Raw genomic sequence first — 13668 nt, forward strand, 5'->3', positions numbered from 1 at the left:
TATAAAATGCGTTAATCTGTTGTTTTTAAACATAACTCAATGCTTTTTCACATGACTTGCATTTTGATGGACCAGACATAATAAAAATTTATCATACTGTCTATCGATCGCCATGTAAAATAACATATTTCATTGCATATAAAATGGTTTTCCATCAAATCGTTTAAGTTTTTTACAGCATAATTTTGTTATTATATGTGTATTGTAATATTCTGTCATTCTTTCCAAGGGGGAATAAAACACGAGTCATTAACTTGATGTATCAGAGTGAACTTCTGACTCGTCTCCCGAACTAGCCGGTATTTATTTTGATCGAAGTACAATAGGATCTTGTACAATATAGGTATACAGTTCTATTGAAAATACATCTGTATTCGATAAGGGTATCTTCTCTTTACTAAGACGTTTTCAGAACACGACATGTATAAGAAAACATTTCATTTTCTCTGTTCGGGATTTAAATCAAGTGATCAATGTTTGATATGGTCGTTTGCTCAGTGCATGTTATTCATGTGCAAGTTAGAAAGTTTAAGGTTTTATGGTATTCAACTTAATTGCAAAAAGGATTCTGATTGAAAGGTTCTGCTTTTTCTTTGTCAGGCAAAATTAGATCCCTCAACGAAAAGAGCGTGACATCGATTTCGATTTATACTCTTTTACCTAATATATGATAAATATTGTGTACTTATTAGAGACATCTTTTCTCTAAGATATCGCCGAAAATTTTGTAATAAAGAAAATCTATACCCTTAAATACTACATACTTGCCGAATTTTTGTTTCTTTTTGCCGAGGTCAGCACAATCAAGTAATGTTTTAGCACAAACGAAGATACAGACGGAGCAGTAATCGTTTTTTTCGGTACCACTTTCATTTTCACGCTTTGGCAAGCCCCTCTTTTATTGTGTAATTGGTCGCTTTAGTGAACCCCTTGAACGGGCGAACTGGGTGAAATGTCAAGCGACTTGTCAACAACTTTGTTGTTGTTTATGTTTTCTGCTTTTTGAAACGTCTTCAGAGTACGACTGCAGCGACCAACACGTTTGGTCGTGATCCGCGGCGTGCTCGCCAGAAAGTAAACTCCATTGGAGTATAAACGAAAACTCGTTGGCAATATAGCGCTAGTTCGCTGCGCCATTTTTCGCTCTTTGGTAATCCAAGAGCAATCAGAAGCAAGAAGAAGAAGAAGAAACGTCTTCAACACCAAACAGCAAGTCGGTCGGAACCGTCGAAACACCGTCCCGGAACACCGGACAAAATAGAACCTCCGGAGAGCTTCAAACAGCGTTGGGAAAATTTTCGATCCGGACAACATTGTAGCATTCTCAAAGTAGTGAAGGCGCAGTGCAAACAAACCGGCTGGGAGCACAAAAAATGACCGATTCGGCACTGTGTGGCAAGCGACCGCTGAATAAGTTGTTCGGGAATCGAACGAATTGGCTGTCTGCCGGCGGATGTAACGGCCCCTTTTTTTCTACTATCGAGACAAATCCGGTTGGACGCGAGGACTTCCAGGTGGTTCTAACACCGTGGACGGTTATATACGTGGAAATTGTTGAAGAAATTTCCGCTATGGTAAGCCACTGAAGCGAGAAAGTTCAAATAAATATGAACATACCTTGTTTCGATTGTCTGTCTTAACGAATTTCACTCTTTTTCCATGAAATTGCTCCGTTTTCGCATCCAGGATGAATAGCAGAAAATCGTCCAAGCGTTATACATCATCGATGAAATGCTCCTGGGAGGTCTAGAAGTGCGCGATCTATCACTCGACAAACGAAATATTCACTGCAGACCAAGTCATTAACCGCTTGTCCATCAAAATGCTTCCGCGGTTCGGCCGAATCCGCTGCACTGCAAGACTTTACTTCCGATGTGGTATATCTTTTTCACAAGCTGATCAACGGCGCCAAAGTGCTCGGAATCGACTTGGAGCGGAAGCTAAGTGGTTCTACATCCCCTAGCGTCGCTCTCTGTGCAAGGAGATAGAGTACGGTTCTAACGAATTCTTCGACTTGTGCACTCCCGGAGGTATCCTGGTCTGCGGCCTCATCCACACGGAAATCATTCTGCTGTATTTTGCCAAGTGCCATCTGTATATCAAGAACTGCCAATTACAATAATTTGTTAAACCAATCCCAAGGGATAGGCTCCATCTTTCTTCGGATACTCGGCACAGGGTGCCTTCAAAATCCAGTACGCCAACATGATTGGCAAGAATGCCTACTTGTACCGCATCTAAGCCTATCTGGCCGCCTCAGCTACGGCCGAATTCTTCGCCGACATCGCCCTGTCGCCGCTGAAGGCCGCAGAGGTGAAGATCCATGAGACGTCCGGTTATGCCAACAATATGCGCCAAGCTATTCCCAAGATGATGGATGATTGTCTGGTCCTACTGTAGTGTCTCCAGATTCCTACACCATGAAGAAGTTCGTCTGCTTCAAACGTACCGTCGAGCTGTTATACCCACGCCACGTGCCGACTGCATCTAAAGCGAGTAGCTGGTTGTCGCATTCGCTGTTGGTTACCCGTTCATATTGACGTGTCCAAGCTGAACCAGGCCAAGGGATTCAGTGCCATCGATGCAGCCAAGTCGCTATGGGCACATGGCCCAGTCTGAAACCCCGCATCATCGATACACTGACCGTCCTACAGTGGTTCATATACGACGCAGCCAAGGTCGCCCGGAATATCCCCCGGACATCACAAAAATGCCAGAATCGCTGAAAAAAAAAGGCAGGAGTTGAATAAGCCATTTCGCTTCTAATGTGTTGTGCTCGCAACAATTTATGATTAAATAATAAGTTTTAACTGAACGACGTCGTTATTATAAACGGGGAACCAACATGTCTTATGAATCATGGAAACGAACCGCGGGGTACAATCTTATCAAGGTCAAAGTAATAAAACCACTACGGGAAAAGTGCATTTTAGAACAATTGCGTGGAAACCTCTGAAACAACACCATTGGGGTTTCTGATAAAAGAGCAATGTGGGAGGATTTGGTGAACCAACAAATCTGTCTAAACCTCTGCAGCAAATTTAGATAGTGTTTGTTGTCTTGCATCACCATGCATTTTAGGAGGACGTGGTGAACCTATCTTGAACAAAGCTTCTTTAAGTGGAGCATGATGATTTGCATCACCATGCATTTTAGGAGGACTTGGTGAACCTAGCCTGAACAAAGCTTCTTTGAGTGAAGCATGATGTCTTGCATCACCATGCATTTTAGAAGGACTTGGTGAACCTAGCTTGAACTATACTTCTTTGAATGGAGCATGATGACTTGCATCACCGTGCATTTTAGGAGGACTTGGTGAACCTATCTTGAACAAACCTTTTTTGAGTGGAGCATGATGATTTGCATCACCATGCATTTTAGGAGGACGTGGTGAACCTAGCCTGAACAAAGCTTCTTTGAGTGAAGCATGATGTCTTGCATCACCATGCATTTTAGAAGGACTTGGTGAACCTAGCTTGAACTATACTTCTTTGAATGGAGCATGATGACTTGCATCACCGTGCATTTTAGGAGGACTTGGTGAACCTAGCTTGAACTATGCTTCTTTAAATAGAGCATGATGTCTTGCATCACCATGCATTTTAGGAGGACTTGGTGAACCTAGCTTGAACAAAGCTTCTTTGAGTGAAGCATGATGTCTTGCATCACCATGCATTTTACTAGGACTTGGTTGGTGAACCTAGCTTGAACTATACTTCTTTGAATGGAGCATGATGACTTGCATCACCATGCGTTTTAGGAGGACTTGGTGAACCTATCTTGAACAAACCTTTTTTGAGTGGAGCATGATGATTTGCATCACCATGCATTTTAGGAGGACTTGGTGAACCTAGCTTGAACTATGCTTCATTAAATAGAGCATGATGTCTTGCATCACCATGCATTTTAGGAGGACTTGGTGAACCTAGCTTGAACTATACTTCTTTGAATGGAGCATGATGACTTGCATCACCATAAATTTTAGGAGGATTTGGTGAACCTATCTTGAACAAACCTTTTTTGAGTGGAGCATGATGATTTGCATCACCATGCATTTTAGGAGGACGTGGTGAACCTAGCCTGAACAAAGCTTCTTTGAGTGGAGCATGATGATTTGCATCACCATGCATTTTAGGAGGACTTGGTGAACCTAGCTTGAACTATGCTTCTTTAAATAGAGCATGATGTCTTGCATCACCTTGCATTTTAGGAGGACGTGATGAACCTATATTGAACAAAGCTTCTTTGAATGGAGCATGATGATTTGCATCACCATGCATTTTAGGAGGACTTGGTGAACCTAGCCTGAACAAAGCTTCTTTGAGTGAAGCATGATGTCTTGCATCACCATGCATTTTAGGAGGACTTGGTGAACCTAGCTTGAACTATGCTTCTTTAAATAGAGCATGATGTCTTGCATCACCTTGCATTTTAGGAGGACGTGATGAACCTATATTGAACAAAGCTTCTTTGAATGGAGCATGATGATTTGCATCACCATGCATTTTAGGAGGACTTGGTGAACCTAGCCTGATCAAAGCTTCTTTGAGTGAAGCATGATGTCTTGCATCACCATGCATTTTAGGAGGACTTGGTGAACCTAGCTTGAACTATGCTTCTTTAAATAGAGCATGATGTCTTGCATCACCATGCATTTTAGGAGGACTTGGTGAACCTAGCTTGAACAAAGCTTCTTTGAGTGAAGCGTGATGTCTTGCATCACCATGCATTTTAGAAGGACTTGGTGAACCTAGCTTGAACTATACTTCTTTGAATGGAGCATGATGACTTGCATCACCATGCATTTTAGGAGGATTTGGTGAACCTATCTTGAACAAACCTTTTTCGAGTGGAGCATGATGATTTGCATCACCATGCATTTTAGGAGGACGTGGTGAATCTAGCCTGAACAAAGCTTCTTTGAGTGGAGCATGATGATTTGCATCACCATGCATTTTAGGAGGACTTGGTGAACCTAGCCTGAACAAAGCTTCTTTGAGTGGAGCATGATGATTTGCATCACCATGCATTTTAGGAGGACGTGATGAACCTATATTGAACAAAGCTTCTTTGAATGGAGCATGATGATTTGCATCACCATGCATTTTAGGAGGATTTGGTGAACCTAGCTTGAACTATGCTTCTTTAAATAGAGCATGATGTCTTGCATCACCATGCATTTTAGGAGGACGTGATGAACCTATATTGAACAAAGCTTCTTTGAATGGAGCATGATGATTTGCATCACCATGCATTTTAGGAGGACTTGGTGAACCTAGCCTGAACAAAGCTTCTTTGAGTGGAGCATGATGTCTTGCATCACCATGCAATTTGGGAGGAAGTGGTGAACCATCTGAGTCAAATAAAAATCTAGTGGAAGACTGTTTCAAGGACCACTGGAGTAACTCCATAAGTTTCAAGTGTTCTGCGTCGCATTCTAAGAGAACATGGTGACACTTCTTAGCAACAAATTCAGATCACTATTGTAGAACCCTTAGATGTATAGGTTGACTTGTTCAAAATCCTGGAGACTTTTCGGATGGATTATAGAAGCCACATAAACGCCCCACCCACCTAAGTATTTTTATTTAGATATATGTATTTACTATCACAAGGCATTGACATCGAATCGGCAACGATCCTCCAGATAGGGCTGCTGACAAACGATGGTCGACGGAAGTACCTAGAATGGGTTTAAAAATTAATTACCGGATAAACATGACGTCTTCTATGAGTGAAAACTTTGTGATAAACTCGAGGAAAAACTAGTCCTTTTTAGTTTTTTGAGAGGGAATTTCTGAGAACCTTAAGGGATGATCAGGAATTATTTAAATATATTTCGTTATGGTACTTATCTGTAAATGATTTGGAATATTTTATATAATTTCCACAATACATCCCAGAAAACTATAAATTTCTGAGAATCCTTAGGGATTATCAGGAATTATTTAAACATATTGCGTAATCCTACTGATCTCTGTAAATGATTTAGAATATTTTCTATAATTTCCACAATACGTCTAAGAAGACTGGGAATATCTGAAAATCTTTAGGGATTCTCAGGAATTATTTAAAAATATTCCATAATGCTACTGATATCTGTAAATAATTTAGAATATTTCCTATAGTTTCTAGAATACATCCCAGAAGACTGGGAATTTCTAAGAATCTTGAGAGATTAAAAAGAACTATTTACAAATATTCCGTAATGCTACTGATCTCTGTAAACGATTTAGAATACTTCCTATAGTTTCTAGAATACATCCCAGAAGACTGGGAATTTCAGAGAGTCTTTAGGGATTCTCAGGAATTATTTAAAATTATTCCGTAATCCTACTGATCTCTGTAAATGATTAGAATATTTTGTATAGTTTCTAAGATGCATTCCAAAGTACTGGGAATTTCTGCGAATATTTAAGGGTTCTCAGGAATTATTTGAACATATTCCATAATGCTAGTGATCTCTGTAAATGATTTAGAATATTTCCTACAGTTTTTAGAACATCCCAGAAAACTGGGAATTTCTGAGAAACTTTGGGAATTCTCAGGAATTATTTAAAAATATTCCGTAATCCTACTAATCTCTGTAAATGATTTAGAATATTTCCTATAGTTTCTGGAATACATCCCAGAAGACTGGGAATTTCTGAGAAGCTTAAGGGATTTTCAGGAATTATTTAAAAATATTCCTTAATCCTACTAATCTCTGTAAATGATTTAGAATATTTTCTATAGTTTCTAGAACACATCCCACAAAACTGGGAATTTCTAAGAATCTTCAGAGATTGTCAAGAACTATTTAAAAATATTCCGTAATCCTACTGATCTCTGTAAATGATGTAGAATATTTTGTATAGTTTCTAATATGCCTTCCCAAAGTACTGGGAATTTCTGAGAAGCTTCAGAGATTGTAGGAATTATTTAAAAATATTCCGTAATCCTACTGATCGCTGTAAATGATTTAGAATATTTCCTATAGTTTCTAGAATACATCCCAGAAGCTGGGAATTTCTAAGAATCTTCAGAGATTGTCAAGAATTATTTAAAAATATTCCGCAATGCTACTGATCTCTGTAAACGATTAAGAATACTTCCTATAGTTTCTAAGATGCATTCCAAAGTACTGGGAATTTATGAGAATCTTCAGAGATTGCCAGGAATTATTTAAAAATATTCCGTAATCCTGCTGATCTCTGTAAATGATTTAGAATATTTTGTATAGTTTCTAAGATGCATTCCAAAGTACTGGGAATTTCGGAGAATCTTCAGAGATTGTCAGGAATTATTCAAAAATATTCCGTAATGCTACTGATCTCTGTAAATGATTTAGAATATTTTGTATAGTTTCTAAGATGCATTCCAAAGTACTGGAAATTTCTGAGAACCTTCAGAGATTGTCAGGAATTATTTAAAAGTCCCGTAATGCTACTGATCTCTGTAAACGATTTAGAATATTTCCTATAGCTGCTAGAATACATCCCAGAAGACTGGGAATTTCTGAGTAGCTTTAGGGATTCTCAGGAATTATTTAAAAGTATTCCGTAATCCTACTGATCTCTGTAAATGATTTAGAATATTTTGTAAAGTTTCTAAGAGGCATTCCAAAATACTGGGAATTTCTGAGAATCTTCAGAGATTGTCAGGAATTATTTAAAAATATTCCGTAATGCTACTGATCTCTGTAAACGATTTAGAATATTTCCTATATTTGCTAGAATACATCCCAGAAGACTGTGAATTTCTGAGTAGCTTTAGGGATTTTCAGGAATTATTCAATAATATTCCGTAATCCTACTGATCTCTGTAAATGATTTAGAATATTTCTTATAGTTGCTAGAATGTATCCAAGAAGATAAATACTACTGATCTTCGTAAATGATTTAGAATATTTTGTATAGTTTCTAAGAAGCATTCCAAAGTACTGGAAATTTCTGAGAATATTTAGGGATTCTCAGGAATTATTTAAAAATAATCCATAATGCTGCTGATCTCTATAAATTATTTAGAATATTTTCTATTATTTTCCCAATTAAAACATCACAGAGGACTGGGAATTTCTCAGATTTTTAAGAGATTGTCAGGAATTATTTAAAAATATTTTTAGGGCACCTCGGCCATTCCGAACTCCCCGGGACCCGAGTAGTAAGTCCCACCCCAAGCCACCCAACCACCGCACCCCTGCGACCAACCCGGTCGGATATGAGGAAGAAGAAAACCCCTCCGCCACGGACTCCCAGTTAGGGCAACTGAGCCAGCGAGGCCCTCGGGCCAACAGTCCTGACAGCAACATACAGCCAAACAAACCCCAAAACCCTGTAACAACTTTTGAAACTCTGTAATTAGCCCTCCTGGCTTATCAGTTATTAGAAAAGAGACGATACGTTCAGCGAGGCTGTCTGGGTTATATGGACTCCAACATCCTACTAGGATTAAATATAGTGTGTAAGAGCATTTGGGCAGGGGACCTTAGTTTGGGCACATTCCGCAATAATTCTGTTGGTTTTATATCAATTGGATTCGTGCACCGCTAGATGATGTACAATGCACACGTGTGACTTTTGATGTAAATCTTAAGGTGAATATATAACGAAGCCACACCTCGAATTTTCAAGAGCACAAATCTGAAGAACCGAATGTTGGTTTGAGCTGAAAAGTTGATCAATTGGTCTCTACCAGCGAGTAACCAATCGATCAACTTTTCTGCTCAAACCGACAATCGGTTCTTTAGATTTGTGCTTTTGAAAATTCGAGGTGTGGCTTCGTCATATATTCACCTTAACGTGTACAAAAAACAATTGATTGGTCAAATTTCGCTAAAAATTAGCGAAGTTCATTTTAAGAAAAGTAACACATTTACCGACTTCCTAATAGTTCAGACAAGGTTTATTACCAAGAGTGCTTATAGGGGTCTGGGTTTGCTTAAAAATAATTGTAACTATTGATAAGAATAGTTCTCGTCTCAGCTCAAATCTGAAGTGGAACTTTTTAATTTGATATTATATAGGGTGACAATGGATATTACCGGCAGGTTTGTTCTCTTCGTCATGGGGGGTTTTCTCAGCCAAATTGCCTGAAACTTGGCCATATAATTCAGCTTAGTTGAGAAGGATTTGAGACCAACTCTGAGTTCAATAGGTTTCAAAAAACCCTCAAAGACGAAGAGAACAAAACGGCCGAGAATAGGTAATTTCCCCTAGGTACGCAAAGTTGTGAGCAATATTATTTTGAACAATTTTGTCGAACACACCTTTATCTACTCGCGATATGAACGTATTGAGTCATTTTTAGGTTTGAAAATGTTACCTTCCATACTACTAAACGCGTGAAATTTTATAGAAATAATCCTGGAAATAATTCATTCTAATACCAACTCTAGCACTGTAACGCGTTTGATTCATTGATATTGCTTATTATTTTGGATTGTCGTTAAAGTTTTCGACAATACTCAAATACTATGCCCTACGACATTGGCGATTCTATAGTCTACCACCCAGCAGGGACTTGGTCTGGTACCCAATTCAGCCTCTCCATTCTATGCAACATACCGCAGCCGCAGCTTTTTTGAATTGTGATATAGTGCACGGGATATATTTCTCTGTATTTGGATGGCGACTGTGTAACTCATTGGATTAAAGTTCCATCAAATATGAATCGACAAATCAGAGACTGAAGACTAAACCAAATATGGCTCAGACAGGTAATCAGTGTGGTCAATTTTTCTCGTTTGTCAAAGGCGGTTGAAACGTATTAAGACCAGATAGGATCATTCATTTGCAAAGAGTTACATTAACTTGCTACTATTTCAGTTCAGCATGCTATCAAAAAGCAATGTATGGATAAATTTAACCTTGTAGTTTTATCTGAAAGTTTGCCGAATAACATTATGGTCGCACACGCATACCAAAGTGTTCCATATTTTGATTTTTTCTACGATGTTTCTGAAGCGATTTAATACATTCAGTCGAAAACCTCCGACGAAAGCACACGTGGTTTTGAGAAAGTGATTTTTCGAGAGTTTGGCGAGTGGAATATTGGAGTTTGTTTGAAGTGATTTTTTGGGACTAGAGTGAATAAAGTTTTGCAAAACCAAAAGGAAGTAGAAACACGGGAGAAATGACGGGACCGGGGAGTCCCGACCCAGGAGGCGGAACGCCGAAATCTGGCCTAGACGAGAGACAATGGATGACATACGAGTATGAAGAAACCGACGCGGGACCATACAGAGTTATCGTACAGTTGAACGAGAAGCAGGATGACGCACACATCAACAAGCTCGCAGTAGGAAAAATTCTGGCCAAATCGAAGGAGTACAAAGAAAACGTACTTAACCTCAAACCGTTGGGACGCAACAAGGTGCTGGTTCTGGTTAGGACCCCACAAACGGCAAACAAAATCCAAGCGGACAAATCACTCCGGATGCAGAACTACAAGGCGTACATTCCCAAGCACTTTTTGACGGTGTCAGGTGTTGTTACCAGCGTCCCGTTGGAGATGACACCGGAGGAGATTATGGAAAGCATAACCTGCAAAGTGCCAATCCTGGGCGTTTCCAGGCTGCATAAATACGAGAACGATCAGAAGATTCCTACCACAAGGATCAGCGTGACGTTTCGGAGCAATCAACTGCCATGTGAAGTTCGTATGTTCTGCTGTACGAACCAAGTCAAGCCATTTGTCAGCAAGGCGGTTTTCTGTCAAAATTGCCTTCGATACAACCACCGCACCAACAACTGTCGGTCGCGGCAGAGATGCGAAACCTGTGCAATGAACCATGACGAGCAAGGATACGGGCAATGCGCTTTGCCGGCAAGGTGTGCGCACTGCAAGCAAGAGGGACATAAGTCAGGAGATGCAACGTGCCCTGAACGAATCCGACAAAACAACTTGAAGGTCATATTGGCGAAAACGAATCTTACGGCACTCGAAGCGCAGGAGCAATTCCCTATCTACACCCAGAATCGGTTCAGCCTACTGGAAAACACAGAGGACTTCCCCACGTTAATCAACTCATACGCAAAAGTGGCGCATCGACCAAGCAATGTGAACATCCGGACGAACCCCATGGACAAACGAAAGACAACGGACGGAACACGCAAACAACACAACCCAAAACGTACGTCAGAGGAGGCGTCGAACAAAATCATAGGCAACGAGGTAGAAGTGTTCAACGACAAAAAGCGAAGGACAGACGACGAAGTAACGAGGAATGGAACGGCCCTCTTCAATCGTTACAAGACAGATGAGTTCGAAAAATTCCAGTGGAAACTACACCAAATGCAAATGGCGGCACAAAAGACACGGGAAGGAGCACAACAGAACATGGAAGTCACCAGTGACAGCGATGAAAGTGGCGCATACAGCCTCGCTTGTGGCGGTCACACAGGACAAGAACAGGTAAGCCAGTCGGTAGGGAGCAAAAACGAAAAAATAAGAGAACAGAACAGAACTAAATAAATGAACAAAACTGATGTCATTTAAAATCATACAGTGCAATATTCAGAGTATAGAGAAAAATAAAGCAGAGCTTGCAAGGGTACTAATAAAAGAACAATATACGGTTGGATTGATATCAGAAAGCTGGACGAAGAAAGAATGCGAGAACAGCAAGTACAGAATTCCTTGTTACAACAACTACTATTGTTCAAGATTCGATGGGTATGGTGGAGCTATGATCATCATACACGAGTCGGTCAAAAGTAGAGATTTTGAGGTGGATTCGACGGATAACATCCAGTGCGTGGGTAGATTCATCAAAAACATGGATTTAGTGGTTATAGCAGTATATGTAGCACCAAATACTTCGGCGAATGAACTGAAAAGTTTCTTAACAAGCTTGGCAAAGAAAATGGAAGGGTTTAGATCGGTGTTGATTGGGGGAGACCTCAACTCACATCACAGACTATGGGATCAACATCACTCGGACGCTAAAGGAGGAGTGCTGTTTGATTTCATCAACGACGAAGATATCATCTTACTAAACAACGGCGAACCAACTTTCATACCAGCGCAACTGAATAAAAGACCATCGACGATCGACCTGGTCATGGTGTCCCCGGGTCTGTATCAGGACACGAGCATGGAAATCTTGCAATACGGGATAGGTAGCAGACATCTGGTAGGCCACATCGTCATCTCCAGGGACCAACAGCCAAAGGTTAGTTTTTTCTTAAACCGGAAGAAAGTGAAAGAGGAAGTAGAGAAGTTAGACGAAACGCGAGTAGATGGGTTAGCTAGTTTACAACAGGAGATGAAAACAATTCTGAAACAGGCAAAACAAAAAAATCGCTTTGAGCCAAAGTTTTGGTGGAATGAAGAAGTGGAAGAAGCTTGGAAGTGTAAAAACGAAGCTAGAGCAAAGTTTAACCGGAGTGGAACGTTAAGTGACCTGATAGAAATGAAAAGACTAGAAGGGTTGTTCACGAGGGAAAAAAACCAGGCAATGAGAGAAAAGTTTAAAGAATTTGTCAAAGGAATAGATCCCAGTACGAGTAGTAAAGAGTTATGGAAAAAAGTTAATGGGTTAACGGGAAAAAGGAAGAAACGAAGTCAGCCTAACATTGTACATGAAGAGGAAGAAGCAGCTACTCAATTTCTGAATAAAAACTTTCCGTTTAGTGAACCAGTGGAACAACAAATAAGTGTGAAAGTAGATTACGACATTATGAATGTGACGAAGTGGAACGATATCTTAAGCAGAAAAAAGAAAGCATCGGCAGCTGGTCCGGATGGAATCAGCTACGAGGTACTAAGGAGCGTCCAAAGGGAGGTTAGAGACAAGCTGATAGAAGATTTGAATCGTATGTGGAAAGAGGGAAGAATCGATTCCGACACGAAAAAGATTAAGGTGATCGCGATACCCAAGCCGGGGAAGGATCCGAATATTGTGGAAAACCTGCGTCCAATATCAATGCTTAACTGCTCATTGAAAGTGATCAACTCAGCGGTCCTAGCAGAACTAACCAAATTCGTACAAGAAAACTCAATTCTGCCAGCGGCATCGTTCGGTTTTAGGAAGCATAGCTCCACTACAACATGTTTGAACTATGTTATTAACAGTATAAACTCACTAAAAAGGGAAGGAAAAGTCACAGGGGCAATCTTCATTGATCTGTCAAACGCCTATAATACGGTCAAAACAGAGACTCTAGAAAGAATACTGTATGGCTATGAAACTCCAGCTGAAATCACAAATTGGATTGTGAACTTCCTCCAAGACAGAATTGTGCAAATACAGGTAGGAAAGCGGTTAGTCGAAAGAAGCGTCGGTGACGGACTGCCACAAGGGGACGTGCTGTCACCGATGTTGTTCAACATCTACACGGCACAACTACACGAAGCAACAACAGAAGGAGTCATCCTGGTACAATTCGCCGATGATTTTATGGCAATTGTAGCAGGGGAAACTAGGGAACAGCTACAATGTCGGGCTCAAAGGTTTCTTGACACCTTTAAAACCAGTTCTGAGCAATTGAACCTAAAAATAAATGAGAACAAAACCAAAGTAATTCTCTTTCAAAGGAACCAAAAGACCTTGAACCTGAAAATCGGGAGCATGAACATAGAAACTGTGAATACTCACAAATACCTAGGGCTGACTATGGATCGGAGCATAGCGTTTGGAGCTCACATCCGGGAATTGAAAAGGGGAGCAACCGACAGGATAAACAT

General features: G+C 40.3%; 1 pseudogene; it reads left to right on the plus strand.

Moving 5' to 3' along the window:
- Window positions 1–1373: 1373 nt before the first annotated feature.
- Window positions 1374–2726, plus strand: LOC134288277 (solute carrier family 25 member 3-like; annotated as a pseudogene).
- The last annotated feature ends 10942 nt before the right edge of the window (window positions 2727–13668 follow it).

This window comes from Aedes albopictus, chromosome 1 (assembly GCF_035046485.1).
Source record: "Aedes albopictus strain Foshan chromosome 1, AalbF5, whole genome shotgun sequence".
NCBI classification, from domain to species: Eukaryota; Metazoa; Arthropoda; class Insecta; order Diptera; family Culicidae; genus Aedes; species Aedes albopictus.